Source organism: Macaca thibetana, chromosome 8 (genome assembly GCF_024542745.1).
Source record: "Macaca thibetana thibetana isolate TM-01 chromosome 8, ASM2454274v1, whole genome shotgun sequence".
In the NCBI taxonomy this organism is placed as follows: Eukaryota; Metazoa; Chordata; class Mammalia; order Primates; family Cercopithecidae; genus Macaca; species Macaca thibetana.
The window spans coordinates 120,868,751-120,892,157 of NC_065585.1; the positions used below are offsets into that span (position 1 = coordinate 120,868,751).

General features: G+C 53.2%; 3 protein-coding genes across 5 annotated transcripts in view; 2 read left to right on the forward strand and 1 right to left on the reverse strand.

Annotated features, from left to right (window-relative positions):
• Positions 1–23,407, reverse strand: part of LOC126961287 (60S ribosomal protein L34-like) — a 563,491-nt gene that overhangs the window by 510,025 nt on the left and 30,059 nt on the right. The window lies entirely within an intron of this gene.
• PEBP4 (phosphatidylethanolamine binding protein 4) overlaps positions 1–23,407 on the forward strand; it is a 478,151-nt gene that overhangs the window by 435,773 nt on the left and 18,971 nt on the right. The gene's annotated exons all lie outside the window — the stretch shown is intronic.
• Positions 1–23,407, forward strand: part of BIN3 (bridging integrator 3) — a 135,710-nt gene that overhangs the window by 29 nt on the left and 112,274 nt on the right. The window lies entirely within an intron of this gene.

Here is a 23,407-nt window from a genome sequence, read left to right on the forward strand (position 1 = left end):
GGTCCAGAGACTGAGGGAGGTCAGGTACTCCCTGGGTCCCTTTCCCCTGGTAAGTGGTGGAGTCTGGTCACCACGATTTCTGAACTCAACAGTCCCAGCCTTGGCAAACCGAAACTCCCAGCCTGCCAGCAACCACTGTCTTCTCCCTTACCCAGGAGCAAAAGAAGGGCCTCAGCGGGCCCCCAGGCGAGTGGGATTTTGTACAGACAGAAATGGACAATCTGCTCCTGGCATCTTTTTAAGACAGGAAGGGATGCAAAGATTGGGGGCTGGACGCATCTAGAAAAGGCTTGCTTCCCCAGGCATCCCCAGTCCTCGTGCAGAGGAGCATGGGACAGTGGTGGAGGTTGGTGGGGCCGGGGCCAAGGCCAGGGAGGAAGTGGAGAGATGCATCCAGCAGAGGGTGTGAGAATCAGCCACAACTGGCCGAGACTGTCGGAATTAGTCACCAGTGTTGACGAGTTCAGTCGGTTACATAACAGCCTCCCTGGCTCGCCGTTAGCTCTCCTGAGCTGGGGCTCTCCGGGGTTAAGGGTCTCTGGCAGGGAGGGTCACATCCTGGGAGCCCAGGGGCAAAGGTTCTCGCACAAGCCTGCCCTCCCCAGTCCTGCTCCAGCCCTGCGAGGCCAGAAGGAGGCGCCAGCTGTTCAGCTCCTGCCTGAGTCTTGCCACCTTGTCTCCAGACCATCCCACGCTGGCCTCGCAAGGCTGCCTCTCTGGCCTGAGCACAGAAGATGCTCAGACAAGGAGTTAAATATGGATCTCAGCTCAGGGCAGCTCAGTAGCCCACTTCCCCGCTGAATCTATGATGATACATCATTATAATGATTATTATCAATAAATATTTAGCAAGCACCTTTAGTTGTGGCCCCGTTGGAGGCACTGTAGGAGCTACAAAGATGAATAAGATGCAGATGTACGGCAGCAGCAGGAGCTTGGGATTGCGATGCTTTTCCTCCAGAGGGGAGAGCGTGTTCAGAGAGAGGGACTCTAAGCAGGTGGCTCCGTTTTCTGCTTGAGGTCAGATTGAAACCCTGTGTAAAGGTTGGCACAGCCAGCCTCAACCCCAGATGCCCAGGATAGGGTGGGATTCTTGAGGCCAGATTTCTTGCTGATGTACTTACCCACTGCACATGGCTGAAAATAAAGAACAATAAATGTCTAACATCAGTAATGGATGGTGATGATGATGACAAAAATGATGTTAGAAAAGAGTATACAATTTTGCCCCAGCACAGTGGCTCATGCCTGTAATCCCACCACTTTGGGAGGCCAAGGCAAATGGATCACTTGAGATCAGGAGCTCGAGACCAGCCTGGCCAACATGGTGGAACCCCATCTCTACTAAAAACACAAAAATTAGCTGGGTGTGGTGGTGGGTGCCTCTAATCCCAGCTACTCAGGAGGCTGAGGCAGGAGAATCACTTGAACCCGGAAAGCAGAGGTTGCAACGAGCTGAGATCGCGCCACTGCACGCCAGCCTGGGTGACAGAGCATGACTCCATCTCAAAAAAAAAAAAAAAAAAAAAGAGAGAGAGAAATGAGTATACAATTTTGGCCCAAAGCCCCGGGAACTTCAGCTCTTCCTTCCTGCCTATTGGCATTTCTGTTACACTCCACTAGACAATAGAAAGCCAGGAGCAGAAGCTTGAGAAACATTTAAGAATCACTCAAGCAGATCTTCGGACTCCAGGCAGGGCTCAACTGAATCATCCAAGAAGAGTCACCGTTATAGCAGCAGGTGAACTTAGGAGTGGGTTCGAAATCCAGGAGTGGGGTGACAGCCTCTTGGGCCCTTCCTCTCTTTCTCATGCCTAAGGGAAAGCCCCAGCCCAGGCTCTCAGGAGACAGTAATAACCACCAAGGGCCAGATTGCCTCCTCATTAGCCTACCAGATTCATGGTAGTTAAGAGCCGGAAGGAGTCTCAGTTCAGCCCTCTCATTCTATAGATGAGAACACTGAAGCCCAAAGAGGAGAACTGACTCACCCAGGGCCACACAGCAGAGATGGGTCTCAAACTCCCACATCCTTTTATTATACTGTGGAAACCAGAGAGAGGTGCGGGAGGGGACGAATGTGGGGAAACTGTCTGCCTCCTGAGCCTGCAGAGGTCTGTGGGATCCATACCCCCAGCTTAGCTGGCTCACTATCAGGCAGATGACAGCTTCACGTGGAGGGAGACCAACCGCCCCAAGGAGGCCACACAAATGGCCATGGAGCCAAGTCAGGGTGTGCAGTTTCTAGAAGAGCCTTTCCTCTCTGCTTTGCTCCCTGGAAAGAGCAAAAGGCTCACTCACTCCTAGGCCTGCCGGCAAATTTCTGATGAGAAATCTACTGCAGCTTCTAACCCCAAAGATCTCCTGGGCATCTACTTGGTGTAAGCTTTTCCAGCAATATTGAAAGCCAATTAGAGAAAAATTAAGGAATTAAATAGAAAAATTTGTGTTGGTTAAAGCCATTAAAAATCATTCATTCACTCAACACACGTCTACAGAGTGAGGATTCAGTCACAGAGATAAGGTCTCTGATCTTAATACACCCGCAGTCCGGTAGGTAAGGTAGAAAAATCAGCAGTTATCCCAGGGACTCTCATAGCTACAATGTAAGATCCTGGAAGCACCAAAAGGGAGCACCCTGTGGGTGGGGTGGCCAGGGGTCTAGCGCAGCTTCCCGGAGGTAGACATCAGACCCTGGGGCTTAGAGAGCCTCTGAAAGCCCAGAGCCCACCCTGAGAAAGATAAAATTTGATCTATTTGCTTTCATTTTCTACTTTATCTTCATCCCTCTTCTCCTTCCATCTGAACATACCCCGTCAGCAGCCCTTCAATCCTGCTCTATCATCAGACTTTCCCATCTTCTTCCCCATTTGGGACCCTCAGCCCACACCCGATCAAACATGTAGAATCAGCAGAGGTTGTGGGGAGGGGCCCCACTCATGCCCAGACAGATGTGCTCTGTTCCCCGCACAGCTGTCCGGCAGCAGCCCATCTGTGCTCACTTCCTGCCTCCCAGCTCCAGCCCCTCACACCTCCCACGCAGGGGTGGGGAAGTCTGGTCCTGAGATTCATCCCAAAGCCAATGTTGAGGCTGCCACTAGCCTGGCAAAGCCCCAGACCCTGGCTCCCGCCCTCCCCACTCCCCCACAAGGAGTGGTGGCCCGGGAAGGGCTTCAACAAGGTGGAGACTTTGCCTAGTCCACTCTGGAGGACTCTGCCTTGAAGTTCAGCTTCAGTCTCTTGGCAGCCGTGAGAGCTGTGTAGCTCTGAAGTTCTCCCAGCGTCATGTGTCCACATGAAACACGCCAACATCACTGATCTGATTTCATTATTTTGTCAAAATTAAAAGAAGGCTGCTTCACTCGAGCCAGATGTATCCAAGGGAAGAAAATTATATTTTCAAGAGAGTTTGAGGCACAAAGCTGTCCCACCTTGATTGTTGTCTCCTTGTCGGAATCCATGTGGCCCCCAGTTTCGATGCTGGAAGGTGGGTTCTGCATTGCTGAGAGATAGTTTCTGGAAACCTGCTTGTCTCTGGGATGCTCACAGCTCCCTCCTGGCTCCCGAGCAGGGAGCATCTATTCTCTAGGAATATAGAGATGGGGCAGGCAGCTGTGTGGTTCCCATGGAATGAATACCCCTTAAAGGTAGGAACTATTAATGGTGAGATTATTAATTGTTGTATCCCCTGTAGCACACAGCCCTGGCTCTGTATATGGCGGGCACTTGATAAGTGTGCACTGAACTAAAGGTACCAGGATACTTCCCTGACCACACACCCGGGCCAAACAGGCAAGTGAGGTATCTGATTAACCCTCTCCATTTGCCCTTAGGAAACTCAACTTGGGCAACGGGGAAAAGAGGAGACATAGCAGGAATACGTCTCCAGCCTGGAGAAGGGAGGAGAAATTGGACTGTAAAATGAACGGGCATCCCCAGCTAAACCCACAGTCTTTTCTTGAATGTCATGTCCTAATGCATGGGGAATTAGGCAGAAAGATGACAACCTCTTCCCTTTTCCTAGAAACAGAAATGCCCCAGGAGGACTTGCAAACTCTGCAATCCTGTATCTCCAGAATAATGGCATTGCCTTAGTGGGAACCAGCTTCTGCAGGCAGAAATGAGCCCCCAGAACAAGGGCCAATAACAGGAGCAGAGAGCTAGCCCAGACTTTCTGGTTGCAAGAGGAAGTTCCCTTCCGTGACCACTGATTGTAAATGATTCTAGTTCACCCCACTCTCCCCGCTGCATACACAGACACACACAGTCTTGATATACGACTTTGGGTGAGAGGCAGTGCGGGTCCTTCTCCCACACTGGAAACCCATTAACCAAGGGTATGAATTCAGGCCTTTTGGATTGCTCCCTTAAAGTGAGCTTCCACAGGGTCTATGGCCAGGCAACCGTAGACTTAGGTTACTTTATTTGGTAAAGTATCTAAGAAAGAAAAGTTCTTTCACAAAGGCGTTCTTGTCACCTTTTTTTCCATTTTACAAATCTGGCCACTATGGTTGTGACAGGGTCCCTGAGATTCAGATCCCAGCCTGAAAACCCCCATCTCCTGATAAGCCTGAGCCTAATGTAACAGACAGGGAGCGTGGGACCAGACAGGGTGGCTCACATCTGTGATCCCAGCACTTTGGGAGGCCAAGGTAGGAGGATTGCTTGAGGCCAGGAGTTTGAGACCAACCTGGGAAACAGCAAGACTCCAACTCTATAAAACATAAATTTTTCTTTAAAAATTAGCCAGGCATGGTGGTGTGTGCCTGTAGTCCTAGCTACTCGGGAGGCTGAGGTGGGAGGATCACTTGAGTCCAACAGTTCAAGGCTGCAGTGAGCTATGATCATACCACTGCACTCCAGCCTCGGTGTCCAAATGAGACCCTGTCTCAAAAAAGAAACAAAAAGAAAGAGAGGATGGTTGAGTGGATGGCTGGTGATGAGAGGAGTGGGTGACAGACAGCAGGAAGGCAGGCTGATCTGCCAGCAACAGGCAAAGAGGCCAAGGGCCCCATCCACATCTGGGGCCTCTGAGGCAGGCTGCCTGGCAGAGGAGACGGCTTTGTTTTAGGAACAGTGATTTATGCTTCTTGTGGTTTCAATCAAGAGCAACCCAAAATGTTGTGTAAATACAAATATATAGATGCACAACACACACACAGACACTCACACACACACACACACGCTCCTCCTTCTCCAAGTCACAGCCTCCTGTTTCAGCAGCCCAGCAATGATTTGGGGCCTCTCTATCTACCGCAGATTTAGGAGAAAGGGAAAATCCGCATTCACACATTCACCTGGATTCTTCCCCTAGTTCATCAAGATAGGGAAGACCTAAGGTCTCACACGTGTTCCTGGACGTCAGACCCAAGTTTCCCAAGGCAACTGGGATTTGCACGGAAGCAGCAGGGGTTTGTTCCAACCAGCCCCAAGAGTGGCAGGTTGTCTTGGGAGCCCTAGAGCTCACAGGTCTCTCCCAGGCATGGCAGCATCTCTAGGCGTCTGACTTGAGGGTCTCTTCCTCTGCTCTCCTACTTGTGGGATCTTAGTTCCGAGTGGTCACCCTTGCCAGCCCCAACCCTACCCAGAAGCACAGGGCTTGACCTTGGAGCTCCTGCAGCATGGATTCCCTGGGACAGATTTCACAACCCAGCACTGAGTTTTACCACAAGTTTCAGACAAAGAAGGTGTGTTGGAGCCGAGAGCATGCTTCTGCCCGCTGCGTGGGCGTCAAGTTCAATGCCTTCTTGTCAACACTTGAATGTGTTGAACATCACTCACAAGGGCATTCTTTAAGAAACCTATTAAGTTAATTACCCAGGCATTTTTTTCTGTCTCTCTCCCCCTATCCATGCATCTCATATAAAAAGAAATTTGGCTTTCTTCCTCTCTGAGATACTTTTGATGTAACTCTTCTCCCCTCGGCACAATAACATCTTGTTTATTTCTCTAAGTCAGTCAGGGTGGCTGCACTGCACAGACTGACCCCTTTGCTCAGGTCTTAGTTCCGAGGGTAACTGAGAGAGAGTGAAGCTTGACCCTAGGGATGGGGGAGTGGCCCATCCGACCCCCTCCTTTCTAACTGCCCAGCCAGAACACGATCACAAGGATGAGAATAGTGAAGGAAAAAACCAAGCTCCCATGGGGTATTCCCTTCCTTCCCATAGAAGGTGAAACAGGAGTCACCCCGATGGGCAGGTCAACAAGTACCTACAGAGCACCAGCCATGTGCCCAGAACCATCCACCTTGATTTTGGAAGAAGAAAAAATTCTGTCCAGATAAATGTTTCCCAATTCCAGCCCCATGCACATCCAAGCCCCTGGGAAAATGAAAGCATTAATTTATCATCAAGAATCACAAACTGAGAATCAGGAGACGTAGGTTCCAGATCCACACCACTGCCCGTGACTGGTCCTGTGGATGCCGTGGCCCTGAATTTGCTCCTCTGTAAAAGGCAGGGGGTGGACCTGGCTAAAGGGTGGCTGACCTCCGTTGCAGCTCATTGGTGCCTGCACAGCTGGCCGCAGCTACCCACCTGGCTGCAGTTACCCACCTGGATGGGGAATCTGCTCACAGGAAGGGAAGGAAAGGAAACGCTCTGTTCAGACAGTGAGCAAACGAGGGCCATCTCAGAGAGTTGATCCACATGCTGTGTTTGGTGGGTGTGCCCTTGGTGCTGACACCCCTGTCCAGGGAGGGAGGAGATGCAGGGCCTGGGGTGGGCATGGCTCTCCAGCTCTAGCTGGGTAGGTGGAGGCCGTGAGCCTGGGAAGACAGTTGTACTCCTAGGCTGACATTACATTGATGGGCTGTCTTGCCTACGGAGCTAAAACAAGAAGAGCTGCAGAGAGGTCCACAGAGACACGTGGAGGAAGCACCAAGTAACCAGGCCTTGGCCTCCCAATCATTGTATTATGGGAAGTCAGGGCTGCCAGCTATGATAAAGGAGGAACACACCCTACAGCTTCCTTGCCAAGACCATACATAAGCAAAAAGCAATTTTTAGAACTTTCCAGCCATCCCCACTCTCCTTCCTACTTCCAGGAAAACAGGAGCCCTGGAGCAGATGCAGAAACTCCATGAGTGCTATGGGACACCCCTCCTGTTCCCACATCCCACACCCACCCCAGTCCCCCGAACCAGGACTGTCATCTCCCCAGTCCCAGCAGTGGCACCACCCAAATTCTCCGCAGACCCATCTGGGTACACAGAGCAAAAAGCATTGATGTGGTGAGGCCTCTCTGCAGAATCCCAGAGTTCAGAGGTACCCAAGGGGTCCTCTGGGCCAACACCCTTCCCCCAGGCAAGTCTGCGCCTATATCATCCAGGACTCGTGGAGGCCTCTCCTGTCCTCCTGGGGTGTGTAGTGGTGGCCGAGAAAAGGCCTACCCTGCATGTGGGAGCCTCGTAGCTTCCAGGGGGGCTCTCTTTTTCTGGGATGCTCTTGCTTACAGAGAACCCCAAGACTACCAGAAGCTGTTCCACCCACCTCCCCACCCTCCCTCTGACTCAGGACTACTGACAGTCTGGTGAACTCTGAGTCACACCCCCTCCTCGTTCTCCCCCCAGACCACCCCCATCATGTGCAACCCAGTACAGAAGAATGCTGGGGAGGGGGAGAAGAGCAAGTGGAGCCCAAGGACTTGACCCTGAGCAGCTGAAGGTTGGGAAATTAGGATCACAAGCCCTCAGTGCCCTCTCCCCCCCAGGCATCTAGCATGCAGTTTCGCTCTGATGCAACTCTCTGCCAGGCGGGTTCTGTGACCCAGCATCCCAGAGGCTTGGACACCTTCTGGGGCAGGAAGAGAAAGTGTCCCTTCTCTCCACATTGCGGCCACATTCCATCAATACAGACTGATGGGCTTCCGTCCCCTCACCCTGGAGGGCTCCTCTCCATGGTCCATCCAACCTCACCCATAGGCTTGGAGCCATCATCGCACCCAAGCAGCCTAAGTGCAGCTCCCTCTTGGAGAAGGGCTCCCCTTTTCTCTCCAGATCTGGGGAGTTCTGTCAACAGAGCTTGGCACAGGCTTATTGGTCTGCCTTCCTCACACCTCCCTGCCTGGGTGTGTGCCTGCATGTGTGTGCACACGCATGTGGATGTGCCCCAGTTGCTCAAGTTGACTAAGAGTCTGAGCATTGCATAAGCCAGGGCCCGAGTCCAGGCAAGGGCCAGCCTTTCCTCCGCTCTCCACCCAGGCTGGGACGAACCTCTCCTCCAGCGCCAGGACCCACAGCTCTGTGGGAGAGCCTGCACGCGGCCCTGGGCTCCTGCTCCACAGCGCTTGTGTGAGCACACACTCACACATTCCCTGAGAAAGCCCCTGGGGCCTCTGTGGGAAGGCTTTCCGGGAGACTTTTATGGCCAAAGAGGAAGGAAGTCCATCGTTGGAACAGCCAGGGCCAGGCAGCGGGCAAACGCCGGCCAGGAGTGGAGTCAGGCTGCAACCTTCCCACTGTGAATCCTTTAACCCTTTTCCTAGTCTCAAGCTGCTCAGTGAGGCAGGACCAGGTTGAAAAGCAACATCCCCTGGGGTCCCCCTGCCACCCCTCAAGCCCCCTGCCCCCATGTGCATGCACACCCATGCACGCCCCACTCGCCCTGCTGCTCACACTGGCTCACCCAGCTCTGATCACAGTAGGCTCCTGCCCAAAGAAACACAAACCTTGAGGCTTGCAAGAAATCATCTTCATTATTTTACTGAAGAGGCCACAGAGACCCACAGATCAGGTGACTTGCCCAAGGTCACCCAGGTTCAAGTCCAGAACCCAGGAGTCTGTGGCCTCTCACAGGCGCTGTACAGGAGGCTAGGAACAGCAGAGACCCTGGATCCACACAGTGGCACTTGAGGAAGGGACAGAGCCTAAACAAGGGTGGGGGCACCCCCAGGGACTTCCCAGGAGTCCAGCACTTACTATCACCCAGAGCTTTGACATCTACTACAGTAGCCACTTAACTGCCAGTGGCTATTTCAATTTAAATTAATTCAAATTAAATAATTTCACATGTGGCAGCCCATAATAAATAATAAATTTATAAATAATTCCAGGTGTGGTAGCTCATGCCTATAATCCCAGCACTTTGGGAGGCCAAGGCAGGAGGATCACCTGGGAGTTCAAGACTAGCCTGGGCAACATGGTGAGACCCCTATCGCTAAAAAAATTTTAAAATTATAAATATTAGCTGGGTGTGGTGATGCAGACCCATAGTCCCAGCTACTTGGGAGGCTGACATGGGAAGATCACTTGAGCCCGGAGGTTGAAGCTGCAGTGAGCCGTAATTATGCCACTGCACTCCAGCCTGGGCGACAGAACGAGAGTTAAATAATTCTTTTTACAACTCCATTCCTCCGAACTTTGATGACCACAGGCAGCTGGCAGCTACTCTACAGTACAACACAAAGAGAGGACATCTCCACCATCACAGAATGTCGCATTGGGCAGCGCCAATCTGGAGGGAGGCAGATTGGGGATCGGATGGTCAGAAGAAATCTGTTCTCTGATGGAAGGCTGAGGTCCTCTGTGAAGGAAAGAGGAAAGAGAGGAGGGAGGAGAGGAGGAGAGAGAGGAGGGAGGAGAGGAGGAGAGAGAGGAGGGAGAAGAGGAGGAGAGGGCAGAACAAAGGAGGGGACGGGGAGAGGCTGGAGAGAAGAGAGAGGACAGGGAGGAAGAGGCTGGAATCGGAGAGAAGGGGAAGGTGGTGAAGGGAAGGAGAGAGGACCCAGCTCTGGCTGAGATCTGACTGAACCGGGGGAGACTAACACTCTCCCCACCCCACCCTCCATCCTAGTCCAGAAGGGCCAGGGCCCAGAATCACAGATACCACAATCAGTCAGGGGCCAAAGAGACGGCACCTGGTGGCTTTCCAGACCCAAAGTGCCCAACCTGCTTCCAAATTGATCAGCCCTTGTACCCAGAGCTCTCTCTACCCCCAGGGTGGCCTCCACACCTCAGCACCTGGATTCACAGAGAGACACTCCTTGCTCTGTTCCTCTGGGGGTGGGGCAGATCTAACAGGGAGGACCCTGTGGTCCTCTTCATATTCACTTCAGCAAAAATGTCTCTTGCAGGAGAAAAAAAGAAAGTTGAATATAGTAATATGAAAAGGCTTCTCCTGCCACGAGATGGGTATATTTTTCAGACCACAGGACAATACTTTGATTCAATTCCACAGACACATGAGCAGTCCATTTGTCACTTTCTCCCATATTCTTCTAAGCAAACATTTGAGCAGCATCATTGATCTTGGCAAAGAGCATCACCTGTGAAGTCAGAAATACTTGGGTTAAATTCCAGTTCTGCCGCCTAATGATTTAGACAAGGCGCTGCCTCCCTGAGCCTCAGTTTCCTGCCTTGTGGGCTGTGGTGGCGGAAGGAGAGCTCATGGGTAAGGTGGACCCTCGGGATGTGAGTTCCTCCCCTTGTTCCCCAAATACATCCTGTGTGTCTTTCTCCAAGAGATGGAGAACAGGAAAGGGATCCTCTCACATTGCTCTCAGGCAGAGGAGAGGCAGAAGGACAAATGGCTGTGGTCCCAGGCCGAGTGGCAGCCACAGCACAGTAGGGTGAGGGGAGGGAACAGTGGGAGAAGGAAGGCTTCACAGAGGAAAGAAGTGTGAACTGGACTGGAAAGATAAAGAGAATCAGAGTAGTGCACTTGAGACTGAGACCATCCATGAGCCAAGCTCACAAGGAACTTCATCAACTCTTCTCAGTTGAGCTAGACAGGGGCTCTGAAGAGAGGTCTCAGCCTGGGATCCGTGAAACCTTTAGCCACGGGGCCCCAGCCTCTGCCCCTGCCCTGAATCACCAGGGCTACCCCACATCCCTGCAGGGCTCACTCCCCCGATGCCTCTGTGGGACCCAAGGCTGGGGACTTGGTGACTCATCACACCACTCTCAGCCCTCCCCACCACAGTGCACAGGGTCCCCTAAGTCAAGAGGGTGCTGGAGAACGTGGCGTGTCCCTGTCTCAAAAGCTTTCTGCCCCCAGGCCCGCGCATAACCCAGGAGAGAGCTGGGAAGATCTAGACGGGCTCTTCCATCCAACTTGAGCAAGTCCAAAGTCTCCAGAGAAATTCCAGCAAAGGGAGAAAAAATATTCCCTTCCCTTCAGAATCAATTTTCTGAACACAGCCCCTCTTTGTTCTGAGGTGTAGACAAAAGAACATTAGACTATGAATCAGGAGACTTAGATCATGGGCCAGGACACCTGCATTCCATTTGCTGATCTGCTGCCGACTGGAACTCCCATCTCGGGCAAGTCATTAACCTCTCCAGAGCTTGTGTCCCCATCTGCAAATGCTACCCTGTCTGCCTCCCGGTGAAGGAGGATTAGGTGATACTGCGGTGCACAAGGTCCTGAAACCCCTGGAGTGGAGAGTGCTGGATACGGGTCCAGGACTGTTGTTGTTACCATCTAACAACCATGGCACAACCCCCAGGTGACTCACCTGGCCTGTTTGCTCTCCAGTCTCCCCATCCAAGGATGTAGGAGCTGTACCTCTCTAAATGTTCCTCCCCTTCTGTCGTGCCCCCGTAGGAGGCTAAGAGTGACCTGGGACAGTGCATTTTCTGTTCTGCATTGTAAGAAGGCGATGTCTGCAAGAAGAGAGGACATGAAAAGGGGAGCTTGGTTAGGGGCACAAGGAACCTGCATGCTTGGGCTCCTCTGCCCTCCACTGACCCCAATTATCGGCAGATGGCCTGTAGGCAGGGCTGGGCCCGCGCCTGGCTGGGAACCGAGGCTGAAGACTGACTCATACATGAGTCTCTTTCCACCAGCAGACCCTGTCATGGTGGCCTGTGGCTCCTGTCCAGGCTCTGACCGGAAGACCACAGTTAGGCAGTTCTAGAATTCTGGGGAAAGCAGGTGGGTCCATCTCTTCATCCTCAAGGGCATTAGGGAGTCTGATTCTGCCCATCCCACCTCTCTCAGGTGCCACCAGTCACCAAGACTCCCTGGGCACCCACCAGGGGCTTGTCTATGGCTAGAAGATTGCATGTTGATTTCCACTACACACTTTATCCCAAGTGATTTTATGTTCCCCTGACCAATGTCTACAATCAAATTGGGAGAGGGAGGCAGAATTCAAAGAACAACTTGAGTCTCTCAGGAAGCTGGTCCTGGGAACACAGGGCAAGTATCTCTTTAAAAATACTCCCTGCACAGCAGGTCACACTGGCCTGCAGCCACAACCCCCAGGCTGTGATCTCACCAAGCTCCGAGAAGCCAAACAGGGTCAGGCTTGGCTGGTCCCCGAGTGAGCAGGGAGACCTCCCAAGCAAAACACAGGTGTTGCTGGTGATTCAGCAGGCCAGCCCCACCCTCCGCGGAGTCTAGTTCTGCTCAGGTGTTGGAATTGCAACTGGGATGATTCAGGGAGCTCCTATCAGTACCTGGGCAGAGGAAAGGGGCGTGGTGCCACCAGCAGGTGCTGAATGCTCTTTCTGGCCTCCATGTGTGACAAGTGTTGACACTCTTCTTAAGAATCAGGGTGGATGCACTTCCTCCCTCCCTGTCCCCTGCCCATTTCCTAAGGCTGGTTGTTGTCAGCCATTGACCTAAATTCCTCAGGTTGTCTCAACCAGATAAGGGATGGAGGAGGAAAAGGCAGCTCCAAGGGGCTTCGGGCTCAGGAACCAATTAGCCCCCACTCCAAACAGTTGTGGTCTGGGGCTGCCAGCAGGCTCCTGGCTCAGACCCCAGGATGGTCCCTTCTGGTTTGGGAACAAGTAAGGATGAAAGGGGTCCATGAAATGAGGGCCGAGAGCCGTCATTAGCCTGTTTTATGAGTACACAGATATTCATTACACCTCAACCCCGTCATTAGAGGCTCCAGCAAGAGCTCAGGCCCCTTCTTTATTACAGTAGAAACTGAGGGGGTTTCTCCCCCAAAGGGAGCTCTGCTTCTGCTTCCGGGAAGGAGGTCCCGCCCAGGAGAAGGTCAGTAGCCTCCACTCTCAGGCAGGCCTGACTCTCACTGCCCTTGCTCACTCCCCAGCCCCAGCAGCTGGGCAGCCCAAGGGGAGGTCAGGTAGCCCAAGGAAGTGCTGATAAGGGCCTGGGGCTTCTTGGGGACAGGAGGCAGGCATAAGAGGCCTGGGCACTGGAGTCTAACGTAAGAGAGCATTGGCTCCCCAGCACACAGCCCTTCACCCCCTGCCCCAACCGAGCACCAGTAGCTGACAGAGAGCCTATGCAGCCTCCTCCAGGAAGCCCTCCCGGCTCCCCTAAGGCTCTCTGCACCTCCTCTTCCTAGTGTTCATCACAGCTGTAATGATCTCTTGACTCTTGTGTCCTGCCAGACTGCAAGCCACCCCATACAGGGACACCACGCTTGGCACGTAGCAGGAACTCCATAGAGGTGGGCTGAGTTGACATCAGCCAGGATCCAGGGTAGGATGTATGAACTGGGGTGGAAAAAGGGGACTCTCTCCTAGCCTCAACTCCTCTCTCTCTGCGTTTTTCCACAAAGTGATGATCAGATGGCCTGGCTGCTTTCTCAAGGCCACAGTCAGCGAGTGACTGAAAAATAAATCCTCTGCCACTGTCTAGGCAGCGCCCCCTTACCTCCTAAATTTAATCCCTTCACATGAATGCCACTGAGCAGCTAGACAGGTGTCCCCTTGTCATCAGCCCCTTTCTGTCCCCAGAGGGTGACCACATCACTATAGGAAACACCCAGTGACAAAGACCAGCAGGGCCAAGCCCACACTTCCAGGGCCAGTCCCAAGAGCCTCTCCTGCTTGACAGGACCGCAGGCCGATGGGGGCAGAGGAGGGGCGGGGGCTCACCCTCTTTCCCATTAGGGCTGGCAGCACCACTGGTAATAGGTTGGAGCCCACCCCGCTGGTGCAGGCCATCGAGGCTGAATGGAGCGTAGCCAGACCCCACAGCGAGGACCAGGGGCGCAAGAGCTGGCAGATTAATCAACTGTCGTCTGCATTCATTAAAGGCCCCTTGCTTGTGTGCACAGCAGCCTCAGACGCCAGGGCAATTAACTGCTCACAGCAAAAAGTTCCGGGAGAAGTTTCTCTCAGCTCCCCGCAGCACAGCCTAGGGATAGGCCTGGTGTCCTAGAATCCCACACTCCTCAGAGGAAGGCCTCTGGAGGCCTAGCTTCGAGGGTGAGGCCCTGCCCTCGACCTAGGGCACGGTGGGCTTTGACTGGAAGGAGGCAGGGAAGCCCCAGATGGGGCGGCCTGGGGAGTCAGCAGCTGTCCCTTGATCTTCTTTGGGTCCCTCCCTCTGCTGTGACCCTGTCCCCTTTCCTCCCATCTCGTGTCCCTGGGCACTGTCACCAGGAACAGCTGGGCCCTCGTCATGGTTGTGCAAAGACTCATTTCAACACACTCTGAGACGGACGATGTTCCCCATGGGGACTTGAAGCCAGGCAGTATGGGCTGCCCCCAGCCCCGCTCTCCTGACCGCCGGGGAGACGGTGGCGCTGGCTTCCGAGATGGTCAGGGTTCCTCCTCTGCACACAAACCTTCCTGCCACCTATGGGACTCAGCTGAGCGGCCCTTAACAGACAGCCCCCCACTGATGGAGTGGCACGGTGGCCCAGGTTCCGCTGGCCTTGCCCGAGAGAGCCGTGGTCCTCCCTTCCTCTCCTGGGGCTCTGTCAGTACCCAAAGCATTCCTAGAACATGGGACCAACTGTGGGCTCCAGGTGGAGTTCACTGAGCACAGGCTCAGGGTTTTTTGCTGTGATCGCCAAGCTCCCCGGATTGGCATTTGCCTGCTGGGCACTGTAAAAGTGCCACAACAGAAAGAGAACAGTCCCCAGGCCTGGCAGACAGCGGCAGGGCCCTGGATGCCGGCAGGCCCTGGTGGGCCACATTCACTGTTCCGTTGGCTCAGACAAATGAATCTGGGTTAACACAGGCAGGCAGGGACACGAAGGCCCACCACACAGGCCTCGGCACGACCAAGGCACGTGAGAACGGCAGCTCAGCAGAGATGGCAGCTGGCTTGGGCACCTCAGAGGAGGGAGACCCAAGGAAGTCGCCTGACTGCTGGCCTCCTGCTGGGGCCAGGGCCCTAGAGTTGATCCTGACCTGCAAACCTGGGCTGCCCTGTGCCCTCCTCTGGTCTGTAGGCAACACGGAAGAACCACTGTTCTCTCGCCTCTTCCATCCCGTCTGTCTCTTCCCAGACCCTGAGGTCCCTGAACGCCTGGAGGACAAGCAACCCTCCCTCCTCACGGAGGGTAGGTGCGGGGAGCATGATCTGGGGAAAGGAGCCAACAAACATCTCAGTGTGCCCAGCCCTTGCCCTTCTCCCCAGGAACTTCGAGGCTCAGAATAGCACACCCAGAGTCGCTAACCTGGGGCCACTTTGCCTGGCTCTAAGCAGGGGCAAAGGGAAAGGGCTGTGTCTCCTGCCTTCTCAGGTCTGGCCCAGCCCCTCTGAACACCCAGGAGCCCAACTGGTCTGAAGGGTCTGACTTGAGAGCTGGGGCCACAGAGGAAAGGGGAGCCCTGGGGCGGGGCCTCCAGAAGGAACAGGAAAGGAGGCACCATCGGGAACCGGGGCTCAGATGGTTCCCACCACAGCTGCCACCACAGGTCTGATGAGGAGTCCCCTTCCCTGCCCTGGGGAATCCGGTTGGAGAGCAGGAAGCCGCTGTGGTGGTGCTGGGGGCTTGACAGACTTTAGTGTGCATAGAAATCGCCTAGGGTTCTGTGAAGAGGAAGCTTCTGGTTCACTAGCTCTAGGGTTGAGCCTGAGAGAGATTCTGCGTTTCTGACAAGCTCCCAGGACACATTGCTGCTGCTCTGAGGGGCTGGGGGACTGGGGCCAAGTTCACCATCAGTCCCTTGAAAAAGAGCAAGCCGTGATTTGAGTAAGATGTAGAATGTTTCTGCTTCTTGTCACACTTTCTAATGAGCATAGCATTTCTTAGAGCTTCCAAATCTCGCCGGCATCTTTTCTTGCTAGAAATTCCCGACCTTTCTTCCAGAATCCCTCTGTCTCTTTTTCCTTCCATCCATCCTTTCTTCCTTTCTTCCCTTCTGTTCACAAGCAGCCCCAGGCCTGGGCCCATTGGTGGGGAGGGAGAGAAGAGGCTCCAAAGGGTAGATTATGCTTTCTCTTCCCACCAGAGCCAAGTATGGAAACCTAAAATAGGGCAACGGAGGGAGACAAAGCAGAGAACAGAACGAGGAATCTGACTCCCACCTGCTGCTACCAGCCTTCCCCAAAGAGCCACAGTTGAGGCTCTTGGCTGTTGGGCACTCCCTCCCCCTCCATCCCCCCAGCCCAGGCTTTGTGGCCTGGGTTCCCAAGGACACCTCATCTCATAGGTGGCATATAAGGAGGGCAGAGTAAGCCAAGACAGTACCCGTCTTCTGGTTGGCAGTAGAGAACAGGATGGGTCAGGGTTGGGGGCTGAGGGGCCCTTCTTACCCAAATAGAGGGGAGGCAGGAGGACTGCTAGGGCCGGAGCTGGGGGAGAATGCTGAACCACTCTCCAGACCTGTGGCAGGGAGTGGGGGCATCACTCAGCAGTCACGGCCACTCAGGATCCCAAGGCATGGGGTTCCAGCTCACTCGTAAGCCCTGGGGTACCACTCCCCAGGCCAGATGGATGCTAGGGGGCTGCTGGGCTGCCTCTGTCCAGCCAAAGTTAGGGAGCAAAGGTCTGGTCAGGTCACTTCCTCCCAGTGTATTGGTCCCCCCACTTCCTCCTCCTCTGCCTCTTGGAGGTGCAGCCACCCAGCCGGAAAGACTGGGTGCTGGATGAGAGATGGGGAGCGATAAGAGTCAGGCTGAGGAGTTAGCCCTACAGCTCTCTCCTCTCCAGTTGGGTTGCAGTTTCCCAAGCCCTGTTTGTCTTAGGGATTAACTGCACCCATTTCCTAATTGTTCTGCTGCAGCAGGGAGGGCAAGGCAACCTGCAGCCTCCTACATGCAGCACGAGAGGAGGGCAGCACCTGGGGCTGCCCCCCGCCCCATCCTGCCTCCTGGTTGACTGCCTCCTCTCCCACCTCTGCTCGGATGCAGCCCAGCTCCGCTGCCTCTCAGTCCCTGGGTGGGTAACAGACCAGCTTAGGTCTCACTCCCAGACCTCAGTGCTAATCAGTCGTCTGTTTGTCCTGGCCCCCTGCCCGGGGCCTGGAGATTCCCACACCCACTTTTCCTAATTGCATGGTCCCAGCTTCAGCCTGGCCACCAACCCCTTCCCAAATGCCCCCTTCTTCTGGTCCTCCCCACCATGCCCAGCCCCAGGCATACCCAGTGAAAGGCAGTCTAGGAGAGGAGTATGTGAGTGCATGTGTGTGTGAGCATGTGTGTGTCTGTGTGTGCACATGGATATACGAGCATGTATGTGAGCTTGTGCCTCTGTGTCCATGTGTGACAGCATGTGAGTGTTAGCATACATGAGCATGCATGTGTGGGTGTGTGAGCATGCTACAAGTATGAGTGTGTTGTGAGTGTAAGTGTGTGAACGTGTGTATATGTGAGTGTGTGGGTGTGTGAGCATATGCCTTGTGAGTATATCATGAGTGTGCAAGTGTGTGCGTGTGTGTGACTTGTGCTCTCCTGTCTCTGGCCCTCTCGGACCCAGCCTAAGGTTGCCCCTAAGCCCCCTTGGCCTCATTCTGGTCCCAGCTCCAGCTTCTCCCATCTCACACCCTGCCACTCCCATTCCCACCAGTTCTGGCAAATTCTTCCCACTGCTGCGCTTCCCTTGCTCCCATCACTCCCAGGTTCTGGCCAAGTTTCCACTTGACCACAGAGCCAGCAGTATCCTACTTGCTCTCTAGCCCAGGATCCTCTGTCTGACCCCCAAGGCCAGACCCCTCTCCGGAGGCCCCACCTGCTGGACAACATCTCTGACTTTCTCTCCTGAGCCGAGCCTGCCTGTGTCTGTCTGTATGTGGGATCATGTGTCTCCAAGGGATGGAGGGAAAGAGGAAGGAGTGAGGAGCGAGAGAAGGAAGGAGGCCGGGCTCAGATGGTGTCATTAGGAGCTATTAATGCCCCTCATCAAGGGTTATTAATAAACATGATGTGCCACTCGCTCTGCACACCCTGGCTGAGTACAGGCCCAGCGGGGCAGGCCCGATATTCACAGCTGAGTAACCTCCAAGCCCACGGCACAGCCATCAGCCTCAGGAGGCTCGCTCTGCCAGGAGACTTCACAGGATGGACTCCCAGGGCTCCAAGGGTGGACGGAGGCAGCATCCCCATCCTCAGCCCCCACACCATCTACTCCCCGGCAGCCACCGAGCCTTTCCCTCCAGGGTCCAGCCAGGAGCTCAGCCCAGTAAAGACCCTTACACTTGGACGGCGCTGCGGGACTTTAGAATATTCCATTTCCTAATTGCACCTTCACAACAGCTCTGTGAAGAAACCAGGGCAGGTATCGTTATCATCGCCACTTTATAGGTACGGAAACTGAGACGCTGTGAAATTAAGTGTCTTGCTCAAAGTCATGTAGCTAATTGGTAATGACATTGGACTGAAGCCCGGGCTGCCCTGTAGGAGAATGGCTGTGTTAGACGCTGAGTTCCTCATTGACTGAGGCTGCTTTGACTGGATGGCTCCATTTCCATCGTTCTTGTGGCTGCCAGAAATCAGCAAAGCAGGGCAGCAAGCCTTTGCTCTCCAAGGCGTGGGGAGTGGGGGGATCCTGCACCTTAGCGGGGAATTTCCTGGACGGCGGGGATCTGAATGAGCGAACTCACGCAAAGACCCTGGCGAGATGCCCACACACCACGGGCACTCCACGAGAGGTGGTTCCCCTTTCTTTGCCTGATGGTCATGACATAAACATTCAATTATTGGCCCCTAAGGAGGCTGGGGCAGGTGGAAAGCTGAACGGCCCATTCTTTCTATTTGTTTTTGTTTTTGTTTTGAGACGGAGTCTCACTCTATTGCCCAGGCTGGAGTGCAGTGGCATGATCTGGCCTCACTGTAACTCTGCCTCCCGGGTTCAAGCGATTCTCCTGCCTCAGCCTCCCAAGTAGCTGGGACTACAGGTGCCTGCCACCATGCCTGGCTAATTTTTGTATTTTTAATAGAGACTGGGTTTCGCCAAGTTGGCCAGGCTGGTCTCGAACTCCTGACTTCAAGTGATCCGCCCGCCTCAGCCTCCCAAAGTGCTGCAATTACAGGTGTGAGCCACCATGCCCGGCCTTTATTTGCTTCTCAGCTTTGCAATCTCATGCCGTAGTTGGGTGCAAAGTTGGCATCCACGGTGACAACCACAATGGTATTTAAAATCACATAAGAAGACAAGAACTAGTGTTCTAATAAGATGGCTATCCAAAATAGGTAAGAGAAAAGGAGTTGGGGAGCAAAAAATATAAGATTTGAGATATCAGGGAAATGTTTTTACGAGGAATACCCAATTCCCTATATGACTTCAGATAACTGAGGCATCCTGGCAACCTGAGGTTGATAGCAAAAGCTACTTTTGTTCTAAGTGTCTAGAAAGGGCAGTCTTCTGTTTAAAGTGATATCAGTGCATAGTAATCATATTTAGCAACAAACTCCTGATATTTGCTTTCAACTTAATATTTCTGTCTACTTTTTTTTTATTTTTGAGACTGCCACTCTGTCACCCAGGCTGGAATGCAGTGGTGCAACAATATATCTCACTGCAGCCTCGAATTCCAGGCTCAAGTGATTCTCCCACCTCCGCCTCCCGAGTAGCCAGGACTACAGGAACACACCACCTCGTCTGGTTAATTTTTGTAATGTTTGGTAGAAATGGGGTCTCGCTATGCTGCCCAGGCTGGTCTGGAACTCCTGGCCCCAAGCAATCCTCCTGCCTCGGCCTCCCAAACTGCTGGGATTACAGGCATGAGAAACTGCACCCCGACTCTTGTCTATTTCCAAGAGAAACAGGCTTAATAAGACCATATATTGTGTTCTTTATTTCTTTCCTTATTCTTAAGCCCACCCCTGAACCCCATCCAGAGAATGAGTGACCGATGACAGGCAAGGGTCAAAGGAGGTGGCTCCACAATTTCCTATGGCTCAGTCTGCTCTCTGAGTATCAGGGACTGAAAGTAACTTGGGCAAGTTCCCCAAGCAGGAGTTCCCCAAGGGCAGAGAGTTGAGAGTCCCAGCCAGTACAGGCCCCGGAGGGACCAGGGGCTCGAAGCTGCCATCTGCGTGACAAGAAGCTTTGGAACCAAAATGCAAAGAAAAGAAAGATGTTCTCAGGGCAATTGTCTCTATGTGGTAGGATCCAGGGAATGCTTTTTCTTTCTAGTGCCTTTGTGTGTTTTACAATTTTTCTACAAGGAACATGTAGCCCTTTTACGACCTGAAACAAAAATTACTGTTTGTAAAAGGGAGGTGTTTGGGTTTGGGGGTCCAAGAGTTACCTGCTCTGAGTGAGGCCATTGATGACAAAATTCAGCCACATCCTGCTCTGACCTGCCACGTGGGCAGTGTCCCCAAGTAAAGGCCCACCCACGTCCTTTCTTGATAGGGAAGGCAGCTCAGCCAGCCAGCTGTGGTGGCCCTCCTGGGTCACAGTTACTGATCATTTGGAGAAGAGAAGAAGCCTTGCCTGGGATCTGTGGACCCAGAGTTTAGGTTGCTGAGAGCTTTGAGTCTCAGAAATCAGAGGCACTGTCTGCCATTCCAGTCTTACCCCATCCTGCATTTCCAGCCTTCTCTTGAGATTCTTGAAGACACACATGCTGGTTCTGGCTTCAACAGACAGTGAGGTCATTTGAAATGTTCTCATATCTCATGCACACATTTATACATTGCTAGGCAGCTTTCTCAACCTAAGCTGCCCTTCCCCTCCTTTATCTTGTCTACTGGAGAACTGAAAAACTCCTTTACATCCTTCAAGGCCCCATATCTAGCCTCCTTTCAATAACTTTCTGTGATCACTACCCCAAAACAGTTATCTCTTCCTTCTTCTCTGCTCCCCCAGCATGGCCTCTAGGCCTCGATTATTTAGGCCTGTCATTGTTATTTCTTTGTGATTTATCTGTTCTAGCAGATCAGAGGCTCCTTGATACCATGACCTATGTCTTAATTATATTTCTGCCTCTAACACAGGCCTCTCATTTATTCATTCATCTACCCATCTCCCCAGCTACCATTCCTCAGGGCCAGCTTTGTGCTAGATACTATCTCACACACACACAGCTGCAAGATGGTGTGACGTTTTTGGCAACCATACGACCTAGAACAAAGGGCCTGGAAAGCCTGTACTTTTCAAGACTCAGACACCCTGGGCCTTGGGAAATCTTGTCTCTTAACCTGGTGTCATGGAGGATGATGACATTCTGGGTGAAGCTCCTCCCATCCTGGGTTCAACCTCAAAAGCTCCTTACTCCAAGCTCAAAAGCTCCTTACTCCAAGAAGCAAATCATTCTCCCTCAACCGCACATTGGTACATGGCTTAGACAGCTTTCTCAACTTAAGCTGCCCTTGCCCTCCCTTATCTTGTCCACTGGAGAACTGAAAAGCTCCTACACATCCTTCAAGGCCCCAAAATCTAGCTTCCTTTCAATAGTGCCCAACCCCACTTTGGCATCTGGAGATCCAGAGAAGTAACCAATTCCAGATTTGAAGCCAAACTAGGAATCAAAGCCCAGGAGTCCCATCGCCAGTCTGTGCCAAGATACCAGGATCTGCCATGCACCCATTGGCATCTCCTAAGATGATATTCACCAAGCTATCCCCACTGCCCATGAAGGCGCCAGGAAAAGGCCTACCAAGTCTTTGATATGGACATTTCTGGAGGGAAACGGGTCCATGAAATAACTGGCCATCCTACACCCTGGAGTCTAGAAGTACTTAGCTCCTAGGAGGGCTTAGATCTGCGCCTCCTTCTTCCACTTCCCACGGGCTTCATTCCACCCACCTCAGCGGCCATCCCTCCTCTCCCCAACCCCAGGGCAAAAGAGAAGGCCATGGGGTTAATTGACTGGAAGCCTCTCCCTGGCAGCAGGCAGTAGTCTCCAGAGCTGGGTCTTCTCTAGGCTGGCGTTAGGTGGTCCCTGGGGACCTCAGAGCCTGGGAGCTGTCAGTGCCTTCCGCTCACTTACCCTTTGTTAATTGCAGAATATACAGATTGCTGGGTAGTGCTTTCCAGTTCTGTGCCTTTTCCTGGATCCTTTGCCACTTGGCAGCCTGCAGGCAGCTGTGCAAAACAGCTAGGAGCTTTCTTGTTTGGTGCCAGTGTCAGAGAGCTTAGAACTCTGTTTTCATTTTCCCTTTTTTTCTCATTTCTTCCTCCCCACCCTCAAGTACTCTGTTTTGCTAATTTCTCCATCTACTTTCCTTTATCTGCATGACACCTTTCTGTGCCTCACTTTCCAAGTTAGGGACTCTTCCGATGCCTGTCCCCCCATCCCCACCCTCCCCAATTCCCCCATCCCCACCCTCCCCAATCCCCCCATCCCCACTCCCACCTTTCACCCAGGGATCAAAAAGCAAAACTTCCCGCTCTGACGGGGGTTTGCACCCAGGCAGGAGAAGATTGAATCCTCCTGTGCAAATGGGAAGAGGTGGGAAAAGAGATTAAATCATCTCCCTCACTCAAGGATATGTGCGACTGACCCTTTGCTCTGAGGGACCACGAGCCTGCGTATCTGGGGCCTTCACAAATGCCCTGGTGGGTGGGCCACTGCCTACAGGTGATTGAAGGGGAGTGAGGGAACTGGGCCAGCATCCTTGCTGAGACTAGCAGTGAGCCATACCCCTTCCCCACACTGCAGACCTCACACACCAAATCCAGCCAGAGCCTTTACCTAAGGGGTTCCCCAGGTGAGGGAGGAGTGTCACTGGACCCGCAAGTCTATGAAAGGCCTCAGAAAATGCAGCTCTCTGTCCCTATGGGGACACCCAAAGGATAGAGGTTGTTAAGTAGGGATGGCTCAAGTTGCAAGGGCTAGGCACTGGGCCGGAGTGCCCATGGACTTTGACTATACCCACCATGTGCAGAGCATCTCATGGGTCACAAAGATGGGCAGGGTGTAGTCCCCACCCTTGAGGAGCTGAAGCTTCTGTGGTTTCTCTCCTGTCCAGTGGGGCTAAAGATCTCTGCCCTTCCCCTGAATGGGATGTTGTGAGACCAATTGGTTGGATGGTTGCCTGGAGAATAAGGCTGAAAGCCTGTTACAAATGCAAGGTAATAGCAGTGGGGATAGACCCCTGGCTTCCAGCACCGCGCTCTTTACCTGACCCAGATGGGACAAGTCTGGGAAGACAGTCTGCATCACCCTGGACTGAGAATGGGGTTGCTATGACTCTCAGTCGAGCCACAACTTTCCCTGAGTATCTTACTTGCCAGTTCCAGGCTAGCTTGCCAGAGAAGCAGTGGGCTCTGAGGTGGGAGAGAGCTGGAAAGGAAATCTCATGTTCTAGGAACCCAGAAGCACCTCCAAAGTGTTCACAGTGTTGAGCCCCCTTCTCTGCAG